The sequence below is a fragment of the Colossoma macropomum genome, unplaced genomic scaffold (assembly GCF_904425465.1).
Source record: "Colossoma macropomum unplaced genomic scaffold, Colossoma_macropomum, whole genome shotgun sequence".
NCBI lineage: Eukaryota > Metazoa > Chordata > Actinopteri > Characiformes > Serrasalmidae > Colossoma > Colossoma macropomum.
Genome location: NW_023494804.1, coordinates 24,655,492 through 24,679,115, shown reverse-complemented (window position 1 = coordinate 24,679,115; position 23,624 = coordinate 24,655,492). Strand labels below are relative to the sequence as shown.

General features: G+C 39.3%; 1 protein-coding gene across 2 annotated transcripts in view; it reads right to left on the bottom strand.

The window, feature by feature from the left end:
- Window positions 1-23,624, bottom strand: part of ror2 (receptor tyrosine kinase-like orphan receptor 2) — a 111,840-nt gene that overhangs the window by 40,031 nt on the left and 48,185 nt on the right. The window lies entirely within an intron of this gene.

The following is a 23,624-nucleotide window of genomic DNA, read 5'->3' as shown; positions in this document are numbered from 1 at the left end:
AAGTTGGGTCTGATAAGATGGAAAAAGCTACTTTTGCTCCTCAACTGTATCTTTTTAACAGCAGACAGATACGCACAATGATACTCACTCAAGATGAAATGACAAGAAATATCCATTTGCGGTACTAAAGAGATTCCCTTGGAGAAGGGACCTACTACACCTGAAAGCCCTTTACTGCATGTTTAGAAGTAACAGTTATTGAAATAAATCTGGACATTACACACTCTATAAACATTCAATAAACACTTCAGAAACAGGAATGTCATACTGGAACCTGGGCGATGACTAAAAGGAGCACTAGCATGGAGCGGTATAACGGTAATTAGGTATACCATGGTATTTACAATTGACACCAGTATTTCAAAATCATGATAAATAAACCAAATAAACGTATTTCCCCCATTTATATTTTACAGAGGTCACCGATTGGTGGTGTGGATTGGGATTCATCAATAGGTGGCTCGCTAAGCTAATGTTAAGTTAGCTGAGCAGGCTACAGATCCTTTTTGCTTTTTTGCCCCTTTAATGCTGAACTTCACTCCCTCAGACTTGTATCATTATCATTTAAACTAAAGCTTTAGTTAGCCAGAATCTAACATGTTCTGTGCCTGCTATCTAACATAGGCAGAGCTGTTATCATGCTAGCTAATGCTAACCAGCTTCTCTCTCCTAGTTAGCAGCACTGTTTAACATTTAGCAATTGTTAGATGCCTTGACCTTTTTTGAATAATGGCTTGAAAATTGATCACCATCTTCACTTATTTAGTGACCACATATGCAAACAAAACATTTTTGATTATTTCTGATGTTGAAATAACACAGGATGAGATGGCACAAAAGCAACAAAATGCTTGTGTGGCTTACAATGTTTTATACCAGTAAATACCGTATACTGTGGTAATATTTGGAGACAGTTTGAAGGTATGAAACAAGTGAATACCACCCAACCCTAAGAAGTACAGGGTCATAAAACAGATAAAGATTCCAAGTGCTACGACAATATTGAGAATAGGTATTGCCAAAGGTGGGGATTTAGAAGAGATGAGTTCATCGATGTAAAACTGCCCAAAGCAACAGCCTGTTAATCATAAAATGGAGAGAATCACAGTGCAGTAGATTTTTTTTTCAGTGAAAAAACAAATTCAGTTAATTAGAAAGACAACACGAGGGATAATAGTATAATAGTACTGACATTTCTGATATGGCAGAGAGCTCTGAGGCTTTTTGGGCCAAAAACAGCAGTGACTATCTGCAGTACCTCGATTTAAGATGACTCAACAGTGTCAGAGGCCACATCTCGCTCATGGATAATCACCATCAACAGCAGCTGAACTGATGTTTAGGAAGATCATCATATGTAATCACACGCTAATTACATTCTTGTTTAACATTGAAGAACAACTTCCTTCTGACAATAAATAATATATGTGAGAACCATTACATTTGTGCAAGACAGGCCGTAATTTATGCCTGGCGGTTTCAGATCCTAATAACATGTTGTTTCTGAAAATAGTCGAGCCAAAATGTACCCCCTTCGCTTTTCGCGTTCCCTCTCGTCAACATCAAAAAAGATCAACACTCGGGAGTCAAGATTTATGCCACTGTTATTCTTCGTTCCGCTAATCTTTACGATAGTTGAGTTAGCCTCGTATAAAAGTGCTTTAGGGGTCCATGAGTAGGAAACCACATTTGGCAGGCCGTAAGCAGCTGGTCCACTCTGAGGTCGGCCACATAATTACACAGCACTCTATTAGCATGGAACGCTGTGGAATGCACCCCTGGTCCGGCTATTAGCGCATTAATGAAGCAGTGGTGATGAGGGCTACTCCAGACTGTCTCATCCAATCCAGTCCTCGCTGGAGTTATAACAGACATCCATATATCTGTATCAATCATGAATGATGATTTACTACCATCTGTAATAGGCCTAAAAGAACATTACATTTTCTTTCACTTTGCATTTTTTAGAGTAAGTAAAACTTCACAGGACCCCTCATTTGGCAAATGCAAGTGGAGTTTTGGGTTTTGTCTTGGACTTCAAACTAAAGTGGACATGCAGTGAAAATCAGAACGCAGCTTGTTCATTAAGAAGAGCAGTGTTGCACTGGAGGTGAAATGACTTACACTGCAAGAATCAATCAAGTTACTAATTATTCAAGTCAAGTCACTGACTCTGTGTTCCTGTGTTAGTAAAGATGCCGCTGCCTTTCATCTGCTATAAAAAATAACTGTAGAAATAATCCACAGAAAGGGTTATATTACCCTTGTGCAAATTACCATGCCAGTAAATATTCCATCCCATTCTGCAGAAAAGGAGTTTTTGGCAAATGTATGACTCCAAACATTAAAACATTTACAATGACAAAAAAAGTTTGATTTAATGTAGTAATCTTGACCATCATTAGCTTGGGAATTTATAGGCAACAATGCTAATGACACACTGCACTCGCTTAAAGGGGCTCCACTGAATGTTTATTTATTTATTTATTTTAGAAATTTTAGAGGCAACTCTTCAGACGGCTGGTTCCCTTCACCACCACTGTGAACAGTTCTGACACCGTTTCTCTAGAATGGAGCATTTCATGTCACACTACTCTGAATGACATTGTTCATCTTAATAACCAAGATGTGTGGAAATTGAGAAACCAGTGGAGTTCCTCTTTAAGACAGCTAGGTTTATGGGTAGGATAAACATAATTATGATCAAATGAAATGTTTGGACTAGGGCTTGTCCAATATGAACATTTTGTGGCAGATACCGATACTGATTACTGTTTACAGATTACTGATAATTCCAGCCAATATGATTCTATATTTAAGTTGGCTTTATTTTCAATTTAAGCTGGCAGTGAATTTAAGGTATCCGTAAATTTAAGTGGCAGTAAATCTATGATTACATTTAAAATGGCAGTGAATTAAAGGTGGCAGTGAATTAAAGGTGGCAGTGGATTTAAGGTAGCAGTTTAAGGTTGCATCTAGCAACACCTTATCATCCACCTTGAATACTGTAGCAACCGCCTAGCAACACTTTTTGTTAGTTTTGTTAAAGTTTCTAGTTATATATAATATTTTAATTTTGTACTTTTGATAGTGCAGTACTGACTTTTTTCTTTATTCTTGCCAAATTTTTTATAGATTTGTGTTATAACACGTTATTCACATGCTAAAGTTTATGTTTGGATACACATTTTTGTGATACCATGATCATGTTTTGAGTTCAGAATCACTTGTTCAGCCTGGATTGCCATCATATAGTTAATCAAGGCTGCCCATTAACAGAACTGTCTAAGGTTTTGACCCATCATCGCAAGATCAAGAGTTCAAATCCTGGCGCTGCAGTGACCAAAATAAAAAGTACTAATTATCGGCATGTGCTAATATTACATTACCCCACCTCCCCTTGTACAGCTAATCCTGTTTAAACAGTACTTCTGAAGTCCTACTGACGTCAACTTTCATGGTGCTCTTTATTATTTATGTCTCCACGCAGGCCACAAAAATCTTTCATTTACAGATGTTTGGTTGATTAGACCACGAGTTAGACATAAATTCCTCAAAATTTGCTTAATTTAAGCATCTCATTTTAAAGCAGCTAAAAATGTTCCAAGCTAAAAGTTTAAATCCAGAGATACCAGTCAAAACTGATTTCACTCACACAGCATTTTATTTCTATTGATGTGTCCAACTTCTTTGCCTCAAAAGCATCTAAGAACAGTGCACAGAATTTATATTAGCATATCAACAATTCAATGTTTCAAAAAATCTGATCTGGAATTTGGGCATATCAAAGGCTAACTCATAACATTCCTCCTCCATCAAGCCCATTTATATGGTATTTTGCAAACCGAGACACTTCATATAAGCACATTACATCTTCTGACAAAACGGCCCATTGTAATTAGCTGAGCAGATCTCTCTAATAAAATGCAGAAGTCATCAGACTACAAGCACTTCGGAATGTTATTGCTGGATGGAAAGCTCTGGCTACTAGGCTTGCTTGAGTTGAAGCAATAGCAGCGGTTCGTCCACAGGGATGCACAAGCAGATGCGACTTATCCACATGTTGTGAGGTAGGAGGATAAGTAATGGGTTCATGCAAAAGCCAAAGCAAACAGAAAATGGGTGGCTCCTACAACAAATTATTATTCTATTGTTTAGGTAGTTCCGCTAGGAATTGTTGAACGGTGCGCACTCCCTCTTCGAGGAGAGCTGACATTGCGATGTTCTTCCAAAACACTTGACATCAGATCAAGATAAAAAAAAATTAAATCACACTTTATTTACCACCTCTGGATTGTGAAAAAGCCACTAATCCCCTCCAAACATATTCCAGTTTTCAAGAAAGGCCCAAGGCAATAAAGCAGAGAACATGCAGGCCAACCTTGGCATGCTCTCCCATGTCTTGAGGGAAAGAACCAAGATGAATGAGCACCTCTGTTATTTGGCTGGGAACCAAAGCAATTTATGCGCACAAGGTCTGACAAATGAAGACAGAGCTGTTAATTGTTTGAGTGTTCACAACAACTCCATAACTCTCCTCCAACTGGCTCGAATTAGCCCCCCTAAGTCACATGGCCCTGAGCTAACAGCCAGTTAATTTAAGGTGTGAAGGATTGCTCTTCTTCAAACATGACCAACAGTACATAGTTTGCAGAATAAAAACATGAGGCCACACCACATTCTAGTTCATGCTAATATTTACATTTTTGTTATTGCATACAAGGCTCTGGTCCATACATACATTATTAACAGCCATTAGAAAACATAACAGTCTCCGTCCAGATTCACATATGCTCTGCTTCCAAGCGCAATGTTCAGTTTCCCCGTGCATGTGTCACTTCCCGCTGACCAGTAAATAAAGTGTACCTAAATACAGAGCAGTTCTCCAGAGACAAATGCCTGTAATCAACAATAACAACATGACTTTGCCCTTTTCCCCCTCAAACACCGTTCCGGCAGGCCCGCGTTTGGGGTGTCTATAGCAAGGAGAGGAGGGGGCTTTCGTTGAAGACGGAGGGGGTCAACAAAAGGGCCAGTGTGGAGGCCTCGGCCAAGAGGCTGTTCTGATTATTTTGGCTCGGCGTGCCTGCGAGCGCTTGGGCCCCTGAATCGCCTCCTTTCACGGCACATTCTCTTTTTTCAGCATGCGCCGTGCCTGGCAACCGTCGGCCAGCAGGCCACTCTGGAGCGCTCGTAAAGAGGTGATGGCAAACAGGACGGGGGCCACAACCCCCCAGGCTCCCCCATGGGGACGGCCAGGCTCCGGGACAGAGGTGGGAGGAGTGTGGATGGTGGGGGGTGAGCGCACCCTTGGCCAGATCGAAAATGTAGGAGCTTGTTAACACTCCATCTTGCCCTCTGGAGGGCCGTTCTGCCTCAAGATGGTTGCCAGAGTCGTAAAATTAAAAGAGTGAAATAAAGGGGGAGACACTTTGGAGTAGCTGGATGTCTACAGGGCGGGGGCAGGGAGCAAAGAGCCCATGCAGAGAAATGGAAGATTCCTGTTCAGCAACTTTACGAGTGTGCCTACTTTGCACGTCTGTCAATTAATATTTAGTCACAGTCATATGAAAACCTCAACTCTAACTTTTTTGGTCCAAGTGAAAAGATCAGGTACCATTTAAATTCTGCAAAATTTGATGACAAATCGACCAAGAGAAATGGTCCAAACTGAATTTAAATTGTGTTATATTGACATACATTATGTTTAGAACTTTTTCCCTTTTCTAAAAAGTTTTCAGAGAAGGTTTTCTTATGACAGCAAGTCAAGAAAATGCAGGAGAACCTTTGAACTGTTTGCACTCATTCTCCTTGCCAAACTACGCAGAAGAATACAGCTCGCACTTTCTGAACTTTCACAGGTGTGACCAGCCTGCAATCGAAAGCAAACTGTACAAAGTAGCTCTGGCAGAGTGAGGGAACCCTCCAAAGCCCGCTTCAATAACCAAGTCTGCAGATGCACTTAGCACAGGATGACAAGCATGAAAAACAGCTCCTGGAGGTGCCTGACATCCGCTAGCCCACAGATGCTATGACCTGGAAGAGGAAAAGTGGGAAGTACCTGAACACCAGAGTCCATTTCCTCACAGCTTCGCCAGTCAGGTCGAAAATGAATAACAAACCTCCAACAAGTCTCCCATGACCCAGTTACTGGAGTGCACTCACAGACACAGAGGTGCATTCCAATCGCCCTAATAGTTCCTTGAAAAGTGGACTACACAGGGTATAGGGCATTTTAAGGGCAATTCTAAACCAGCCCTACTAAAACAAACAGCAAAGTCCAGTATGAATTCCATTGTTCTATGCTGGTTTATGCTGATCTAGTGCTGGTCTGGAGCTGGTTTAGCTGGTCTCCATCATAGTAATGCTGGCTGACTAGTACACCAGCATCCACAACTCAACATATTGTCACTGTCAAGGCAATACCTTGTATCTGCAAAATGGTAAGTTTACAAGACAACAAAAAACATTCATTACTTTAATGGAAGTTAATGGAATAACATTTTTACCCAAGTAATTCTGGACCATTTCTATTGGTCCATTCATTGTGAACAAAAATGGAGGTACAAGGTTTTGTCCCAACAGCAATGATATGTTGGGTTTGTTGATGACTAGCAGAGTCATCAAGGCCACAGTGGCAAGGAAAAGTTCCCTAAGAGCAAGAGGAAGAACCCTTGAGAGGAACCAAGACTCAAAAGGGGACACCAGCCACCTCTGGGCGACACCGGATAGCAGGAGCTCAACAAAACAGGAGATTTGTCATAGGGAATAAGATGTACAGAAAGTCAATAGACACACAAATCTTTTCTGTAAACACATCAACACTCTCTCAAACGATATCCAGGTCTTCATTAAAGTCACACTGACAGTGTGATCAGTGTGGTTTGCACAGTATAACCTAAAGGTGAACTATCAAAATGAAAACCTCTCTGTGTAGCTGAATGATCAATCAGCCATTTTAGACAACAGCAGTGTTGTCCGACTCTGTTGCTTCTAAAATGGCTGACTGCTGCGTTCAGCTACACAGGGAAGTTTCGTTTATTTTTATAGTTCACAGTAAGTCATGTGCGCTCTAAAGCACATCAACAAGTCTGAGTGACCTTAAAGATGACGTGGTTGGCCTTTGAGCAGGTTGAGAGATGTTTTGGAGATGTTTTTACAGAAAAGATTTGGGTAACTATGACTTCTAGTGTTTGTTAGCAACATTAGCCTCATAGCTCCTGTACTAAACTAAAGAAGCCAAATTTGGACACTAAACACGTGTTGGCTGATCGACTACAACCTGGGAGGTAAGTGGAAAATAGTGCAAATTTGATTTTTTGCCAAACTATTCTTTTATTGCACTTCTCCTCAGTGATGATGTTGCAGAGCATTCCGAATGAAGGGATTTAATCAACTAGCACTCCCTTTCCTGACATTCCTGTGCTATAGCTAAGCTTAGAGACCCTGTGGAATGGAATTCAGGCATTGTCACGTCTCCATGCCCTGACTTTACTGTATGTTAGCAAGGATCCCATGCTTAGCTGTCTGGGAGCCATTTGAGCAGTAGTGGGCTAGTGATGCATTATCACCGATTTCCATTCCAAGATTTTTTTTTTTTGCATTTCCTTGTGAGACCATGCGCTGTGGAAAAAGAAAATCTGACGACCACATCCTCTGTGGGCTTTTGGAGCCTGCCTTTAAACCAGCCTAGTAATTGGCAATGGCCCTGCACCAAGAGTGCAATGTCACGCTGTAGTCTCAACCCCTTTGCTTTATTTCCAAAGGTCTAAATTACACACTTAATTTACCACCACATTGGAACCTTGTAATGACTGAGGTGATGTAATTTCATGCCAGCTTTTAATGCCTGTTATTCTTGCGACACTCTGTTGACATAATAGCAGCACACATCCCCAAGAGAGAGCGAGGCAGAGGGACTCAAGTGCAAAGTTGTAGCCTCTGGCTACATGCACTAAAATGAGAAGAAAAAAAAAATGACCACAAAACCTCTATTGTTTAAACAAGAGGGTACCACTGAGGCTTGTAGATGTTAACAGGCCCTTTCATCACCATGTAATAAGAATATCTATCACCTATACGAAAAGCCAGAATTATATTCTACGCCTGCAGCCATTAGTTAAATGAGAGTAGATGGTAGAAGTAAACACCTGGCACCTTGTTCAGTACTAGCTAATACACTGTCAAAAATATTTCAAAATAAATTATTATTAGCTTGGACATTTCTAAGCAAAACTTGGCATAGAACTAGTAGAGGGCAATATGATGTTTACTGATATTGTAATAAAGTACATCCCAATAAGCTTTTCTGAGCATATTGTAGATATCATAAGGCATAATTAGGTCTGTTTAACCTTCTATTGCACAATGTTGCTTTAGGGCAACAAACCCATTTTCCTCACTTTACAATAACATTATACAGATTTAAAGACAATGATAGGGCTAAGAATAAAGGGAAGAGTTTGAGTAAGTCAATAAAAGCATGTACTTTGTCATACTATCTCTTAGTGTGCACTTTTAGACCTCTTTTTCAACATTCAGTATCACTTTTTTGTTATGAGAATTTGCAGAAATATGTTTATTGCCTAGAAGCAACGTTGTGCAACAGTGAAATGGATTTGGCCAGCCACAAGTCAGGTCTCACCACCTCAGGGAACACGGCTCTATATCATTTCTTCCGGGACAACATACCCCAAAAGGACCCCTGCACACACAATCGGGTCCATTTTATGCAAAATTGAATAAATGCGTGCAGTAGAGAGTAACTGAATTTACAAATTGAAACACTGAATAGAAAATAACATTATTTTTATAGTATTCGACAGTATTTTTTTTTTAAAATGTGACACTAATGGTTCTTTTCTCTGTTCCAACTTATCAAACCTCTGAAAATTTAAATATTGTGACGCATTTTCATGTATCTGATTCACCCACCCCACAAAACAGCTTTACATTATATGATATACTGTAAAAAGGTTCTTCATACTCATACATCTCATCCACAACAAATGGTTCTTTAAAGAACCATCAACTGAACGGTTCTTGAGGCATAGCTCCAAAATATATCCCGACGCAAATACTGGGTTCTCAACATAATTCTGTATGAGCTCATTTCATCACAAAACACTCAAACACTGCAAAGGTGGCGTTGAGTTCAGTATTATTCTACTAAAGTACAGATACCTACAAAGTCAAAGTCTTACCTAAGGACCAGACGATCCACACACCTAAAATCAATCAGTTGTGTAATTGCTGCCAGAACCTGTGGACCACCATGCAGGGTCTGGAAATATGCTCCAGGAGATAGGACAAGAGGAAGCAACAGTTTGTAGTTCAGAGCATCTCCACATGTTCAGGGAAATTACACCAACAACTTAACTACCACTGGAAGACACCTGCTCTGAGTATAACGGAGACCTACTCCACCCTGTCAAGAGCAACCAAAACAGGTTTTAAATGCTGTTTTTATTTTGTAAACATTTTTAAATGAGCTGTCATGATAAATCAATATATCAGCTATTATTAGTTTTGCAGTTGGCATGATCACAATGGATATTTAATGGCCTCTCAGAGTGAGACGAAGCCAGAATGGACACATCCATTTATTTTACACACACACACACACACACACACACACACACACACACACACACACACACACACACACATATATACATACATATACACACACACACATACACATACACATACATACATATATATATGTATATATGAAAATACATATAAAATTAAATGCCAAATACTCATGATTACCATTGCAATTGTATTGTATTGTATTTATTTATTGGTTTTTCTTTTCTTCTCTTTAAACAAATCTGCTTGGTTGGACATGGAACGAATTTTGTTGCAGTTCTTTAATGATGACCACTGCAACTGCTAACAGAGCGATGTGGTAGTTGTGGTGGTCCCCCTCTACTGGTCTGGCTTGCGTCATTGATTCTGTTCCAATGGCTGAAGGTTGCTTATGTCACTCTATAAAATAAGGTTTGAAATTAAATAAGGTGCTCAATTTCACCGACAGTCTATCACTTCAGTAGATATTGAAATAATCTACATCGGATGACCTCAGGGTGGACAAGCTCAGCAGGGGGGACCACAACAATCACCACACCAGCAAGGTGTGTAAAGTTTTAAATAAAACAAAGTCCATTTTCTAAGTAGCATCTGTCTTTTTTGATAATGAAGCACACTTGTTAAATGGCAAATACAATGTATATACGACCGACGTATTTCTATTGTCTCTATAGCTTTATATCCGTCTACCGCCAGTCAAAGTTAGCAGCTGACCACTTGACTACTAATATAATTGAAAGTGACAGTGGAGTTCAGTTACTGTGACTGGTTCTACACACAGAGGTTGAATAACGGAGGGAAAAAAAGCTGACGTCATTTTGATGGTGATGTTTCCACTGCCCATTCATCCAGAGCAACCTCGTAAGGAGGCAGTGAAGGGGCAGAATAGCTGTAGCTGAACTTTTGTCACTGAAAGATATCCGGAAGTAAAGAACATGTAACCTGCTGAGGCTGTCTGACTAAAAATAGAGAGAGCGAGAGAGAGAGCGCGAGAGAGAGCGAGAGAGAGAGAGAGAGAGAGAGAGAGAGAGAGAGATCTAATTCCACTCAAGTTGCTTGTATGTCAGTGGCCAGAGCGTAATTACATGGCTGCAGTTGTAGCTCTGCTCCTCAGATCTTCCACACAAATGATGGGATAATAACAGCTCTCACTGCGCTCTCCACAGACATAAACTGCACTCCACACAACTCGCCAAGCTCTGTGTTTATCGACAGGAATTCTGGTAGTCATAACAAGGCCGCTAAATATAAAAGTGCAACAGGTCATTGAACAAAATGGAGGACAGGGTGCAAAAAACAATGCCCCCTCTCTTTTGATATCAGGTACACGCGTGTGGTGCCAGCCCCCCGTACCTTATACTGTAATTAGACTGACTGCATGCTGTGACAGTGGAGTTATAGATTTAACCACACGCTGCTGAGACCGAGGATATAAATCATATCGGGTATCACTCGTTGAGCACCAAGAAAAACACAGGCCAGCAATCCCTGCCCCAAAGGCTTATTTGGGTTTCATGGCTCTGAACGTTTTACGTCAAAAGTCCCGAATGTAAGTCAATTACAGCACACACATAGCCTCAGTCAACACGAGGAAAACCTCACTCCACGCGAGCCAACACGCAAGACTGCAACCGACTGCTGAAGTGAAAGGACCAACATGAGCCCACTCAAGTACTTAAAATCAATTTAGCTTATTACTCTTCTGAGTAATGGTACAAAACTGCTTAGTGTATGGTTAAGTCTCCTCCATGACCGCCGATTCCAAAAATCAGCGGTCACTACACATTATGCAATCATATCCAATTTAAAAGCAAAAATATAATTTGGTCAAATATGATTAAATTTAAAATTTCTTTCAAAGGGAATCATCCCAAAAGCACTTCTAGTCCTACTAAGGTGCCAGAAAGGATTCTTTGAGCGATGACACAGAAGAACCACTTACTGTTCCCAAAAGAACCTTTCGAAATGATTGTTGTAAATAATGCACAAGTGTGAAGAACCTTTTAAAAAGTCCTTATAAGAACCTTCACCTTATTCACCTTAAACCTCTACAAGATTCTTTACCCTCACTGATCACTTTTAAAAACATATTTTTTTAGGGAACAGTGGTCCTTCCATGATAGTGCACAACAAACAAACACTTTGTGGCTTTTTAAATACACACACACACACACACACACACACACACACACACACACACACACACACACACACACACACACACACACACTTATTTATTTAAGATAGGCAGGTTGGAAGAACATTGGAAACTATTAGACTGAGATAGGTTTTTGGGGATAATTTTGAAAAAAACTGCAAAAAAGAAGGTGAAAAATTAACAAAATGTTCCCAAATTAAGCTAATTATTATTCTAGCAACAGAAAAGGGGCTGTTTAGAGGCAGAATGTCAATGTTTTGGGCTGCATCATATGAAAATTTTACTTACTTACAACAGACATGGCACAGATTTGATACTGAGTATACAGATCCTGTTACAGGATCTGCCTAATATAATCACAGAATTGCTCCGTAGTGCCACAAACTGTAAAGTGAAGCAGGTCATGTGATAAGTTACCAAATTGTACATAACATATATAGTATAGCCCAGTGTCACCATGAGAATGCTCTACATTGCAAATGAGGGTCACCCTGAATGGACACAGAGTTAAAATAAATGCTGATTGACTGATTTCTGAGAATGAGGCACTAATAGAAATGGGTGTTTTAGTGTAACCATCCAACATTTTGTAGTTTATCATGATAACCATAAACATTGTTCTACTGCTCAACACTACACTAGCTTTAGATGGCCATCTTAAGTGTAGCGCTACAAATAAGAGAGCTCATTTTTGAATCTTATACTTTTGGAATAGCATCAGTATCAGTTCAAACTCCATTTTTTTGGTATCAAAGAAAAAAGGAGTATTGTGCAATCTCTACCATACAAGATACACATGTGAACCATTAATGTGACGGATTGATATGATTATCAGTTGACCTGCATTGTTTTATAACTGAAATGATTCATGTTTATTGGGTCATGTGAAACACCCAAAGAACATCTGCGACTGGTCAGCACACAATAAAACATTCACTGACTGGTTACACTGCTCATGATGACGAGTAATAAACAACATATCGCACAGCCATAGTCTCAATCACCAAATAACCAAAAGTATCAGGTCAGGAATAGCAGGAAAAATCGAATCCTGGCATTTCGCTTCACCAGCACCTACTCCAAAAGCAGCATGAGAAAAAGCTACGCGGACTATAATTTCTTTTCAACATGTTCATCAGGGATCAGGGCCTGGATATGGTTCCTCCTTTGCTTCATCAGATCCTGTCTGCCCCCCCATGCTACGGCTAGAGCAGCAGCCAGCCCCTGGAGCGCAGCTTAACGTCCCACAGCTTACCACACAGAACTCCCATCAAACCCCTACAAGCGCTCTTAATGGACCAAGACATGAGACAACAGGAACGGTTTCATTGTACAGTATTCACATCTCTATAAAGCCTTAAATTGGTTGTTAAAGTTGCACATGCAGACTAATTTTGGAGGCGCAGGCTAACAGCTTTTTGGATTGGCTTGTTAAAGTTGGCCTTGGCTAGTTTAATGTAGTGTATTATAGTCTGCTGCACTGTAAAAAAAATGATTCTGTGATTTAACTTAAAAAACAAAGTAACCTGGTTGTCTTAAATGTTTGGGTTTGTAGAACTTCTAATAGTAAGTTAACAGCACCACAATCTGTGTTTTACATTCTGTTAACTTATTATTTGAAGTTCAGTGAACTCAAATTTAAGGCAACCAGGTTAGTCACATTTTCTACAGTGTGGCTAACACTAAGACTTTGAAGACTATGTTTTTAGAAAGTAAACACTATTCTAAGAATAGGCACAGGGGTTTTTTGGCCATTTGTTGAAATTAAAGTCATTATCATTAATCATATTTCTCATTTATTTTTGACTTCCAGAACATTTCCACCAACAAGATAAGGCATCATAAGTACCGCAGTGTGAGTAAACAGTTTAAAGTTCACTGTTCATTACTATAAATGACAGCCTTTTTTTCCCTGCCCATTTTTTCCAATAAACAATTCAGTCAACATCCATTCATAAGTCATCATAATTTCAGCTCTAGAGCCTGTGAGTACGTGCCAGCAAATACATTAGGGACATGCCTGGGTTATCTCTGTGGCAGAAAAGTACTCAGATCAAAAGACTGCACTGACCCGAGACTCACCAGAGAACATTCTCCTAACTATCCCATCTAGCTCAGAGGGATCCTATAACCATAGGGAATTTTCCAAGGCAGGAATTTCAACTTGGCTAAACTCTCAAACAAAACCCTCAACCAATTACGAGGTTAAATTATAAAAGCTGATGACCAGTGGATACTTTGGACTGGTACTGTCTCCAACACTAACCTCCTTAGACTAATGTGATCAGTCCACTTACAACACTGTTTCTTAGGCTAACTCTCAAATGGCTCCCTACTCCCTATGTAGTGCATGATGCAGGACTTAAAATACTGGCTCCTGCACCTAAACAGTGCATAATATGTCTAACAAAAACAGTCATCTGGGATACAGCCATATGTGTACAATTCTATACTGGACAAATAGTGCACTGTTCAGGAGCAGAAGCTAGAATTTCATAACTTCCACTGCACCTTATGTGAGGAGGAGGGAGCCATTGGAGATTCAGCCTTAGTCATGGACAGAGCCTTGCAAGGAGAGACAATACATTGGATAACTGATGTTATCTTGCTACTACAAGAAACAAGCACGTTTACAGAGCACTGATATCAGCCAATACCCTGAATTCAGACATCGGATTTGGTATCGGCTGAAAGTTGGATCGGTGTGTCACTGACATATCTTGCCGACCGAACAATTTGAAAACATTTAAGATGGGCTTTCATTTTCTTTACTAAACTGAATTTATTCATAAAATATACTGTATACTGATTGCTACATGACAGAATTAACTATTATGGGCTTTTAAACACTAATATTGCACATATATTGAATATGTTAGACTTCCTGAATAAACAAAAATATCTCTAAATAAAAAAAAATCCTAACTGATCTCATTCACAGTTGTGACACTTCACGCACTACTAGCTTTATCCATTTCCTTGTGTTACATTGTTGCTTCTGGGCAACACACATTTATATGATAGTTATATGAAGTTATATATGATAACCAAAAAAATAATTGCTACTACATGTTTAAAAAAAAAAATTACTTCACTCCAACAGAGGTGAATAATATTTTAAGATGGGTAAGAAATCATGAAAATATTGTTTTTCTGAGGAAAACTGTCCAGTGTGTCATCCACAAGCTGCACCATACCAGAAAGACATTTAAAAAATGCACACCAACAGACAGTGTGACCAATAAGAAGAATGTTCTTGGTTTATTCAACCTCTCCTCTTTATTATAACTTGTCATTTGTCACGAAATATTAATCATATCTTTGTAAAGCCAGGAAAATGGGTTTGTTGCCCTGAGGCAACATTAGCGCTGAATGCATCAGTCAGTAGGTGACAGGCTAAGGGGCTTATGTGTTTGCTAAAGCAGCCCCAACCCCGGTGGTGTGGACTTGCTGGATTTGACTTCAACTTTCCATACCACCTCAAGCAATGGAAGTACCAAATGTTTATACACCGATTTACACATCCACTTAAAACGGTGTCCCATTGGGTTGATGCGGTGCATTAAATGTGGCCAGGCTCTGGGCTTCCAAGAATCTCCAAGTCTTCTGCAGCCCTTATAAGGTCACAACAGGAGACACAGAATAAAGGGGAGGGGGGAAAAAAAAAAAAAAACAAAACCTTCGATCTCCAGTCCAAAATTCCAGTAGAGTGGAGAAGCAACTGGGACTGGTTGGGTTTAGACCTACGTCCGTCAGTGCTCTTCTGCATCCTCTTTTATTTGCAGTCACCTAAGCTATAAAGCCCCTTGTCTGGAGGTGTTAAGCTTCTAATGCATAGCACATTTAAAACCTTCCAGAAGGATGTGAGGCAAATAGCTGTGCAAGGCTGCTCTCACTGCATCTACAAGAATGCAAGCTTCGCTCTCAATACCACCAGATGTCTGATCGGCATTATGGTTAACCAGGCTAGGCCGATTTGGCTTGGTTTGGAGCAAGAGGCAAAGTGAACAGCACTGACAGTAATGCACCCACAAGTTGTTCTTGGATTTTAACTGCAGGGCCTATTCTAGATGTGCAAGGGTGATTAGAGGCATGCAAAGGCATTCGTTTTTGAGGCATGTTTAACAATAAATGCCATAGAAGAACCACTTTGGGTTCTAGAAAGAACCTTTTAACTGAATATTTTTAAAGAACCATCCACTGAAAGATGTCAACTGTCTGTTACTGTTCATGAATGAGTTAACCTGATCAGAGAGGGAAAAGAAAGAATGGTACGTTTACAGAACACAACCTTTCCCCCCATAGATCAGGAAATAAGAGACTCACCCTGTGCTCTTTCCCCCTCTCTGTAAAACTAAGACAAATAAACATGATGTGGGAGAGACCTCAGGCAAGAGTCTCTAAATGGAAGTGCATGGCAGTTCAATGCCCTGAGTAACAGCCTCCATGCTTCCCATCTTCAGTAGGCTCTCCCCAACAACGAGAAATGAAGTTTCACTTTTCAAAAATGACAGGATTACTCTGCTATAATTACTATGTATAATAAGCAGTTAATCAGAGCTACTGAGTCAAAGTCCAGGGCTGCAAAATCAAGACAAAGAGAGAGGCTGACAAGTTCATTTATATTGATGTTAAAAGGAAAACTTTTTATTTGAACTTATTTCGTCAAATGCCTCACTGGAATAGAAGTATGATACTCTCATAGAGGCTGTTTACATCATGCATTAACATAGGGTTGGACAGTATGACTATTTATCGGCATCATGATAAATTTCATCACAATGTGTGTTTGTGGGCATATTGTGGGTTTCATTAGAACTGAAAAACCACTTCAACTGCATGTTTGATTACAAAGAAAGCATTATTAGTCCTGTTTCACTAGATTTAGTGCAGTGCAGTATAGGATTATCATCATGATAGTATGGATATCATCAGTACTGGGAAAAAAAAAACAAACACTTCCCAACTACATGTTTGATTACAAAGAGAGTAGTAGTCCACTGATTTGTCTGTTTCAACCAGTCAGATATCAAAAAAAAGTTTATTTAAATGTATATTGTAAATGTGTGTGTGTGTGTGTGTGTGTGTGTGTGTGTGTGTGTGTGTATATATATATATATATATATATATATATATATATATATATATATATATATATATATATATATATATATATATATATATACACACACACACACACACAATAGAATTAAAATAATTCTGGTTCCATTGACTTACATTTATAGTAAAGTATGTCTTTTCCTTCTCCTGTAAAGTTACCATTTTGGAGATATGAGATTTTCTTCTGACAACAATCTATATTACTGCATATGAGAAGGTTCAAGTCAGGTTCAGCTTTCAGATTTATCAGTACCAGTCAGGCCTAGTCAATTCATGTTCAGGCTTCACATGAATGCCCATGCAGACCTCTACTCTGGGCCAGTGCAAGTGCCTAAGCCAAGCCAGATGACTGGCATGGTTATGGTGGGGAAAAGAAAAGTAAAACAGTAAGGACGATGTGTTAATGTGCTTTTTTATGTGAAGAAGTAAAATAATATTTCATCTGGTCACACTGGGGACACATTTCAAAGTGTAAATGGAATCCATGATCTATCCAGATACAATCTGGAAACACATGTCAATGCAAGGTGTACACAGCCTCATAGAGCCAACAATACAAGTTAATTATTGTATTGTATTTAACATTACTGAATTTTTCAGGAAGCATCTATTTTTCACCAAGTTTCAAGTTACCTCTTAAAAAGAAAGGTACCAAAAAGGATGCGTTGTAGTGTTGGAGCAATGCCATAAAACGTCCACTTTTGGTCCCGTAAACAACTTTAAGGAAGGTTCCATACCACTTAGAGATCCAAGCCAAGAACTAGTTAAGAATCTTAGTCTTATAGGCAAAATGAAAGTAGTTCATTGCATTAAAACAGAGTCACTGTATTCAGGTTCAGAGTCTCCACACTGTATCCACTGCCACTAAAAGGAAAACCACTTTCTGTGCTAGTTAAATCACCCCCTTCTAAACCCTATCTCCAACCACATGCTTCATAAAGGAATGCTGAGACTACGATGTGGGAAGAGAGAGAAAGCCAATCTCTGGAAAAGCCAGTGCTTTACAACCGGGGGACACGCTTGCGACATGTTCTCACGAACTGGCTTCAGAAGGAGTCTTGTGCTTTTAACTTCTCCCCAGGTGACGTGCAGCAGTATTAATACTTGGTAACTGAGGGTCTGTAGAGTGGACCATTCATTTTTCCCCTCTACAGTTACACAAAGCCTACCCCTCTTGAGATACTGATCTCTATGAGCTACAAAAGTTCTCTGTAATTTATGGGTTAGCATTTTATCGTGAGCCATGACCATTTTATTTTCCATTCATTTCTTAAAGCGTTGGCAGATCTTAGAAACCCGACAGCCATTTCCTTCCTCTGCTGAGAGAAAGAGCAGGACATGGAGAAGCAGTTATACCGGTCCATCGTCCAAGGCTGTATCCTACTTACATGATCTTCATATATCTTACAGTATCTCACCCAGACTAGAAGATCACAGAATTTAGTATTATAATCTTTTTTTTACAGTAGGGGGGGGTGTAGAAAATACATGACGTAATTCAGCCCCTACAGTAAGCACACAGGTGTTAAAAGCTACATGCTAACGCACAGTGTCCATTTTTAAAGTATCTGGTCTTAAATGTATTACCCATCCACTTATTCATGGCATTGAAGTCCTATTTGTATAAGCCAAACAGAAATTAACTGGTTTTGTGCTTTTTGGCCTCTTTTTACTTGTAAAGTAAACCATAGCCACACGCTAATAAGTCATTCCATGGAAACATCCATTTTTGTGTCCCTAGCATTCACAGATATATTACACTTGAAAAACATGTTAGGGTTATTTCTTTATATTTAAAAATAAAACAATAAGTTATTTTAACAATTACACCTTCTTGAGTCATGAATTCGGCAATATTGGTCTTTAAATCAATTATATAGAATTCCAGGCACCACAGAAGTGCTCGTGCTCACAATCATGTGTAAAGAGTGATGCCATATTTTAGGAAAAAAAAAATGGCAGTTTTTCTGCCATTTTAACTGCAATAATCTATACATTACTATAAAATATTATTTAAATGACGAAGAAAACAAATGCCAAATAAATATTATAACATATATATGAAAGTTCTCCACAGGAGTCGTGTCACTGGTGTTACTGCATAACAAAAAAATCTCATTTTGAAATAAAAATCACACTGATGACATCACTTGACTTCCTTTTGCCTTTTTTCTGAGAATCTATGAAAAAAGCACATGGTGAGTCCACTGTGTCTTTTCAGTTATCAGAAATTCTCATTTAGCTCATGATTTTATATGAAGCTTTTAGTTGACATCACTGGTGTGACTTACTTTATTCTTAGGTTAAAAAACAGAACACAAATGGATGCAATTACATATTTTAGTGGATATTCCATTATTGACAACATGTGGTTTGATGCTCTGTAGTAGCCACTTTGTAAAACGCTTTTTTTATTAAAAATGTCACTGGTGTTACCTTTCGTATGTAACACCAGTGACTCCTATGGATAGATAAAGTGGACGTTTCTGTAGAATGACTAATGCACAACGCCTATTTTTACATAGCTAGTCTTAAATTCTCTAACGATCCATTTGTTCATGGCGTTAATATCCAAGTCCTATTTGGCTACGTCTCTAAAACAGAAATAAACAAATGGTTCTTTTGCTTTTTGGCATCTTCCTTGAAGATTAAGCCTAAGTACAAGTGTTAAAAGCTACATGCAAAACACGTAACATCTTGTTTTAGCAGCACAGCTACCAGCTGGTGTTGGAAGGCACAGACTTTTAGGACTATGGTTTCTCCAGTATTTAATGCTCCTACTGGAAAGCTGACAAAACACACATTAACCAAACGTCAGCGGGCTCCAGCACATCTCACTGGCTCACGTGGAGCTGCGAGCAGTTATAAATTACTCCCACTGACAGAGGCCTAACCTAAACTTTCCACCCGAGAGAATGGTTTTCGCAGTCTATAACTCCACCAGGCCTCTGTGAATGATGAGATGTTTGTAATATCACCTAAGGCAGTGGGGCAAGACTTTTCTGGGTGAAAAGGAGAGGTGGGGCGGGGGGCAGGGATGCAGGGGGGGTGGTTGGCTGGCAGAGTGATTCCATGAGAACTTGCAGGCTGCTCTTGCTTGAGACACATTTGTTACCGGCCTTTTATTTCCACCAGCGCACAAGTTTACTTTATAAACCATCCTGTTACAAACAGTGAAGAGACAAATTCTATTTACACTAGTTGGACTCCACTGGGTCATGTGAGTCTGTGTGCCACCCTCAAAGCTGTGCACTCCTTGTGATGTTCCTTCTGAAAACAAAATCTGACAGAGCTAAGAGGTGCTACAGAATTGTGTAAATATACGATGCCGTTTCCTTGTAGGGGGAGGAAAAAAGAAGAAGAAAAAAAAAGACTGGCTTATGGCTTGTAAAAAGAGAACCGCCACCTGTTCACGACTACAGATAGGAATAAACAGGAGAATGCACCGTTTCTGCATGCTAAACTTGCTCTAGCAGGCCTCGCCCCAATCCAAGTCTTTTAGAAAACTGGTTTTCATCACCTGAAGCCTGTCAATGGCAAACTACTAGCCTCTGGGCGTAGACCACAATACCATGCTCTGCAGATGTGGTTGTGCACAGCACAGCTAGGATCATTCACACATGCACAACATAACAACATAACACCACATGACAGAATGCTCCTTGTTCTGCTGCACAAGAGGCATAATACTGTAAGGGGAAACAAAGATGTACTGTATAAAAAAAAATAAATAAAAAGTCTTTTTTAATGTACTTAAGTAAATAAAATAAAGGCAACTCAACTGCTGAGTTGAGTGTACATGTAGTTTCCACATTTTTGCCTTGTTCAAGTTTTGTTAAAGCTTACAACTAGTCATTAGTGGCACAAACGAGAAAAATGAGTTAGCATGCAATGTTAATGTATTCATAATGAATAAGGCATGATTAATCAAATGAACACAATTACTTGATTTTAATACATGATTTAAAAAATTACCTTTTCAGTGAGTTAACAGTGATTAGTTGGTGACTTGCATGATGACACTGCATATTTGTAACTCTCTTACAGTTCACTTAGAGTTAGGGTTAGGGTTAGGGTTAGGGTTATGTATTTTTTTTACCCCATAAAGATCTTATGTATGTGTGCAGGTACAAGACACGCACAGTTAGAATCAGCCAAAATCAGAATCTGCAAATTACTGGCAAGCAGGCAATCTGCAATCAGCCGAATTATTTATTTTTTTTTGGCAGATGTGTGCTGCAATTTCATGATTTAAAAGATGGGTAAGTGCACTTGCACTGTATTTGAATGCTGCTGCTTCACTTGCACTTAAATATCATAGAATGATAATACATGACTCATTGTGCTAAATAGCCAGTTGCCTCTGATTTTCAGTGTAGCACTTCATTAGATTTTTTTTATTTATGAATTTAATATGTCAGTTATTTGCCCATTAAAGAGCAAGTATGTCAATTATTTTGCTATATTGAGTAATAAAAAATACTGGAAATTTGCTAGTGGGCAACAAGTTCATGTAGCTCACACAGTATGAAAGTCAGGTTTAGGGAAAAGGCTACTTAAAATTGGCCAAAATAAATAAAAAAAAACAAAACATTGCTCAACTTGGCTGTAAAGATATCAGAATCAGACACAAACATATATAAAGTTATTCCAGTGTCTTGCAATCTATACATAATCTGTTTTTGTTCAGTTTAGGCCATTTTTACTGTTTCAACTGTTTAAAGACTTTGATTGTTAAAAAGCATAACTATTAGTAATTAGTAAAATTAGTTACCATTGGCAGACTAATTATTGATATCATCGACAGTATTGACATAAACTGTTGACTTGCCTCAGAGACAAAACCCAAACTCAATCATTTTCCATCTACCATTTGAGCAAACTCAGTAAATCTGGTGTATTATTACAGCAATCAGTCTGTTTATCTGTCACAAACAAAGTGCAGTGATTGATGGATTTTGAAGGAGGGCCTCACTTCCAAACAGACAGGAGGTGGCGTGTAACTCTGAGTGGCTCTGTGAGCCCAGAGATAAAAGACGCTGCATTAGAGAGGGGTGCATAGACAAACGGTAATGTTGTTCAGATGGTTTGTTGACTGTATATTGTAAATGTATGTCTTCTTGCCTGCAAGCATTGCTGTAGGTCAAAATTTCTGAAACGCTGAAGGGTTAACAAGAAATTCACTCTCACCTACAATACCTGCACAGTCGATTTGTAACTTTCTAGGCAAGAGGAACAAAAGCTTTTCTAAATATTTGCATAAAACCACCGGTCATTATGAACAATAATCCATCAGTTAATGACCAACAGTCCATAGAACAGCCTGCCAAAACCATCAACTCTTGCCTGCCTCTAAGGAACCGTGACATGAGGCCTGCCTGACTCTATACTGCAGCATGTGTAGCATTTCTTTCATGTTTCTTTTTATGGACTACACCAAGACCTCCAGGATTCCCTCCTCAATCTGTTCTGGACCAATCAGCCAAGCCATAAATCACATCATTCCCAGTCTGTCAGCAAGAATAAAGTAAAAGGGCAGAGCAGATTTTGGAGCTGCAACAATCGAAGCAGCCATGATGTTAACGCTAAAGGTTAGCATTTACAGTCTTTCCATCTGTAACGCTGAGCAGCTTACGTCAAAACCAATACTCGCTTAACAGACTGCATGCTAAACTCATTTTTCTTACTTAAGCTGCCAATTTCACGCTGCAAGGTTAAACAGACCTTTGAGTGAGGTAAAAATAGTGTTGTGGTAACATGTACATCTAATTGAGCAGTTGAAGGTTTTCCTTCAGATGGAGACATTTCCTAAAGTGCTTCAATTGCAAGAGTGAAGATTCGCTAAATTGGCTAAAGCAGCGCAATGGGTCACCAAACAAGCTCATGATGCTTTAATATCTAAAGGTATGCAGGTGAATTAATCCTGGTCTCACGCACTAAATTGACTGGCTCAACATCAATGTGCCCTTCAGAAACCTCCTGTAGATTCTTTGTGTGGTAACAAAATAGATCACTTAGACCCACTTCAGGCAGAGAAACACTGCAACTGCATCCAAATTGAATTGCCAGTACTTCATGTTAAAAGCTAACCTAAAGAGCCTGGTCATTCCTCTGCTTTTGCAGTCTTGGAAAGGTCAGCAGGAGGTGGACGGGGGTGGCAGAAGCACTAAAAGCTAACACGAGTGTTGTGTCATGGTAAGGAAGTGGAGGAGTAATTTGCCTCCAACAGTGTGGACAAAACCCTGAGGGGGCTCTTAGTTTTTAGGGCCCCGGAATGACAACGGCTGCACTGTAGCCAGAGGAGACATAGAAACGGCTGGGCAAAGATGGGGGTCAGATCATTGGCCTCGTTTCACAAGAAGTCCATTCTTCTGCCATTTCCGTCAGCCTAACTAATCACTGCCCCCCCACTCCCCTTCAACCTGGGGACAATGATGGAAATATAAACTTTTGGTTCTGCCTGTTTTTTTCAGATTAGGGTGATCAGATTATGAAAAACAGTCTAGTTTTTTCTGTACACTCATAAAAATGTTTTGTTGGCTGCAAATGTTTGGGCACCCTGGTCAAATTACACGTATTTTAGAATTTTGTAAGTGAAGATAAGTACACAGCCTCTACAGAGAACACGCTTCTACTACTTCTTCTATTTCTGTTTAGGTCCTGAATTTAACATATTAAAAAAAATAGACACAACTACATTTTACAAAAAATATGTAATTTTTGTGTTCAGACTCTTGCATACATATGTAGG